The sequence below is a fragment of the Bubalus kerabau genome, chromosome 18, assembly GCF_029407905.1.
Source record: "Bubalus kerabau isolate K-KA32 ecotype Philippines breed swamp buffalo chromosome 18, PCC_UOA_SB_1v2, whole genome shotgun sequence".
Taxonomy (NCBI): Eukaryota; Metazoa; Chordata; class Mammalia; order Artiodactyla; family Bovidae; genus Bubalus; species Bubalus kerabau.
Window position 1 is genome coordinate 173,572 of NC_073641.1, and position 4,890 is coordinate 178,461.

Here is a 4,890-nt window from a genome sequence, read left to right on the forward strand (position 1 = left end):
TGAAGCAGAAAGGCTAAGCCCCTTAATGTCTCCCTTCTTGCAAAGAAAGGATATACGGGCTGGAGGAATCTCTGGGGCATGAGGATCGAGCTAGAGAGTCAGTCCTTGAAGCAGAAAGGCTAAGCCCGTTAATGTCTCCCATCTTACAAAGCACAGACCAGTGTGTCCAGTATTTTAATGACAGGTACCTACTGTTTACATGTATGACATACACCCTCATAGCTACACATGTCTACTACATGCCTCTTACAAGTGCTGGGCACTGTTCTGGGTGCTGAACACTCAGTATGTAGTAGGGGATAGTAGCCCAGGATTTTCTAATTTCTGCAAAGAAAAAGAGAAGAATGAAAGACTCCGTGTGGTTCAGTTTGAGCAAGTTCACCACGTGGACGGCCCCACATGCACGCAAATTGTGGTAAAGTACATATAACGTAAATTTAACATTTTAACCGGTTGATTGAATGACTGGGTGGCTTCCGTGGAGTCAGGCTAACAGATGGCTTTGAGGTGCCATCCGCCTTTTTCCCAGAGGAACACTCCAAAGCCTCATGGCCTTGTAGACCTTCCTTTTTTTCTTCACTCTCCCCAGTGGCTCTAGGTCACTGGTCTGTGTGTCGTTTAAGAATCTCTTTATCCACTTTGTTGTTAGGTTTACGTTTTGGAAAGTTTCTCAAATGTCCCTGGGTCTTGAAAAGGCAGGCTTGGATTCCAGGTTCTCTCCTGCCACGTGCCTGCCAGGTCGAGGTGGAGGCCGAAGGCTGGTCTGAGTTGTGGTGGCCTGTGTTGTCTTGGGGTCAGTGGACCCCTCTTCTCTGGAGGGGCATGGAGATCCTTTGTGTGGAGCCTGGAGAGACTCGACAGGGTCAGTCTTCACAGTCTCGCTGTCTTTTTAATTTGTTTGCATTTAGTTTCTCATTTAACTGTTTTCTAGGAGTTTCCAACTCCTGAAGAACTACACACATGGAGGCATCAGCTTCATGAAAGACAAGAGGAGATCGCTCAGCTAAAAGCTGAAAGAAACAACACCAGGGTCAGTAGGGGGATTCTCACGTGTTGACATTTGCCCCGTGGGGGTCACCGCTGGCTTCCATGTGCTGTCTTTAAACTTTGTCTGATTTTCAAGTCATTTTTCACATCTTCCCACTGAGCAGACCAGGGTGGATCAGTTCGGGGTTCTCATAACCTTGCTTCAAATTTCTGATGAGAGCTAATGTAATTTTAGTACATATGAGGGGGGAGTTCTCTTAACTTACATTTTTGTCCACGCTACACTTTGTGTGGGATCTTAGTTCCCCGACCAGGGGTTAAAACCCATGATCCTTGAAAAAGTGTGGAGTCTTAACTACTGGACCCCTGGGGAAGTCCACTCTAACTTTCGACTGAACTGGCGGGATTCCGACGTGCCTTAGCGTGTTTCCGGCTATAGCGTGAGGCTGAGAGGAGTTATCCGCCCGGAATTCGAGCCTGATGTTGAAGGTGTTCCTTTGGCCCTGCCCTGCAGCTGCTGCTGGAGCACCTGGAGCGCCTGGTTTCCCGACACTTTCCAGCCGTCGGGATGACAGCGGGCAAGTGGCAGGCGCAGTCCCCAGCCGGCATGACGAGTGAGGTGGAGGTGCTCAGGGCGCTGAAATTTCTCTTTGAATACCACAAGGCCCTGGACGAGAAGGTACCAGCCATCCGGCCGTCCTGGATTTGTACACTTGCTGCCTTGTTAGGTGGATGATGCACATATTTATGTAACTAGTTGAGTTTTGAGCATCTTGAATTCTTGTATATACATTTTTTTCTGTAAGAAGTCAGAGTTTTATATGGTTAAAAAGCGTTGCCTGCGTACATGCTCAGTCATGTCCGAATCTTTGCAACCCTGTGGACTGTAGCCCACCACGCTCCTCTCTTCATGGGGCTTCCCAGTCATGCATACTGGAGTGCGTGGCCATCTTCTACTCCAGGGAATCTTCCTGACCCAGGGATCGAACCTGCCCTCTTGCATTGGCAGGCGGATTCTTTACCACTGAGCCACCTGGGAAGCCCCCAGTTAAAAAGTATTCGTTGGCATGAATGTCTCAAGACTTATTATATTCTGTATATCAATTTGCAGTTAAAAACTGGGTAATAATTAATTTAGGATAACATTTTGTTCTCTCAAACTTAGAATTTAAAGCTGTTAACAAGCAGATTCTCTTGACGTTAAGATCAATGAGAGACATTAAAGGTATTCTGTGACACTACCCATGTATTAGGGTGAGTATACACTAAGAAGTGTACTAACATATATACACACATCAACACACAGTGACTCGGCCCCTTTTATTTGAGTTGAGAGGTGATTACGAGTAGCACTCGAGAGCTGTAGTTTGTTCGAAGAAGAATTAGGTGCCACACATAAAGAGGTAAGTTTGATCAGTCTTTGTGTAATTTCCGTGAAGGGTTTGTCATTTGAATCCTTTCATTTTAAAAAAGAATGAAGGCTGTAGTGGTGGGCATCAGATGTTATTTATCTTTCTGATTGAGCACCCGCCCACCAGGGTTACTTTAATGACTAGTAAACTAGACTTGTGACTCAGAGTTGCAGGATCTCTTAAGTACCCCTTTGTCCAGTAGAAGACAAATTCTGACTCGAATCACCTGGTGGTGTTCGGGATGGATAGCGTCACCATGTATTTTCTTTTTATGTTGTGTTTTCAGTTTAGAGTTGAGTTTTCCAGGTGGAGTTTTGCTGTCTTTACTTAATTTCTTTACTCTGATTCAATGTTTTGGTTTTAGCAGATGATTCTTTCAGAGGAGAATAACCAGGAAAAGATACTAACGGACAGGGTGCTTGATGTACATCATGAGCAAGAAAACATGCCAAGCGCCAATGGAAAGGCAAGTCCTTGGTCTCGCTCTCTGTCTGGTTCTCGTCTTACCATCCAGTCTGTGCGGGGCTGTTGGGACCTCTCACCGATGCACCATGTAGGTCTGAGTGGCCGTGAGGGTCCTGTGAGCTCCCAGAGCGCAGAAGGCAGTTTTGACCTCACAGATTGCCCGGAAGTACTGTGTTCCCTCCCTCCCAAAACCAGGCTGTGTAAGGCTTCCTTTCCCCCTTAGAGACCCTCGGACGGCTTGGCGAAGGAGACAGAGCTCCAGGAAATCATACAGAGGCAGTTGCGGGAGCAGAGGCAGATGGAGGAGCGCCTGGCAGCCCTCTCTGCCCACGTGAAACATCTGGAGGAGGACCTGGACACGGCCAGGAAGGACCTCCTCCAGTCCAAGGACAGGAACAGAAAACTTGAGCGGGACGTCCGCGAAGTGAGTGACTGCAGCTGTGTCTGTTGTCCTGAGGTGGAATGTGGGTTTCTTGTTCTCCCGGGGATCTCAGCCTTGGGATGGCTGCGTGAGTAAGAGCAGAGCGCTGGAGAGACCGCAACTGGCTGCCTCCCTGCCTCTGCGTCGAGGTCTCTGGGGGAGAAGAGGCCTGGTCCAGGCAGTCCGTTGGCAGTGGAGCAACACGAGGGCAGCCCTGACGCTGTGCTGCACCCTGGGTGTGGACTCCTCCTTTGCACAAGTTCTAGGGGGCCCACTGTGTTCCTTTTCTAAAAATTCATTCATCCATTCATTCATTTATTGGCGTATAGTTGCTTTACACTGCTGTGTCAATTTCTGCTGTACAGCAAAGTGAATCAGTCATCTATCTGTCTATCTATTTATGTATCTGTCTCTCTTTTAGATTTCCTGCCCGTTTACTTCACCACAGAGCACTGAGTAGACTTCCCTGTGCTGTACACTAGGTCCTCACTCGTTGACTTTATGTGTAGTATCAGTGCTGTATATATGTCAACCCAAGTCTCCCGGTTCATCCCTGCCCCCCCGCAACTGCCTGTCCAATGTGTTCCTGATGATGCTGAAATTTGCTTCTGATTCACTCAGGCGAGTCTGGTGACACCTGTGGAGCCTGTTCTCTCGGAGAGATGGGAGCATGCTGTGTGGGCTCTGCTGAGGCAGCTTGCCTGGCCATCTTCTCGAGTTTTCTGAGGTTCCGCTCCTTGAAGGGATGTGTGACAGTGATACCGGCGGTCAGACAAGTCGAGTGGTGTTTGCTCACGCTCAGATCCTCAGGCCCGAGCTGTGTAACCATGTGGAATCGTGATGTCTCTGGCGGTCGTGTCTGCAGGTGTCATGATTTATGAGAAACTCCCTAGCGGTCACTGTGAAAACAGAAGAGTGCTGGGGACTCAGGCCTCTTCCTGTGAGCCTCGCCTCTCCTCTGTGCACAGACAGACAGCACCCACCCTGCCCACCCCTCCCCCGTGAGACCGTCTCAGAGAGAACCCCTCCAACATGTGGTACAGCAGGTGTACTTGTTCAGTAGCTTGGTGTGAGTAATTCTGTGTGAGAACTCAAAACAGAAATATTTGCACAGGTTTGTATAAGCTATTCACACTACTCTTTGGCAACAGGAGATTAGGTGTCCGAGTTGAATACGTATAGAATTCTAGAAAAAGCGTTTTCAAGACCTTTCACTTTTCAAGTTAGGACTTTGCCCACATTGGCTACTTAGTGACCAGGGAGGGACCTGAAGTGGATTTTGAGGTGGCGGACAGGAGTTGCACCAGCAGCAAGTTCTGGTCCTGGTTTGAGCGTTTCATCCATGTGGTGTAAGTCTGCTTTTGAAGAACTAGGCTTGAGAAGGCTGCTCCCAGTTGTGTACAATTTGACTTCTGTTTCCACTCGTTAATATGCTACTTTAATTCTGAGGAAATTGCATGAGACTTTTCCAACTTTTACTCGAGGAAACGAGCCTCAGAGCTCCCCGTTGGATCTGTTGAAGGTCCCTCCCTGTTCTGGGTCAAGCCCGCCTGTATGGTGTAGCAGACAGAGGTCCTGACTTCATGCCAGATACCTTCCCTCCTG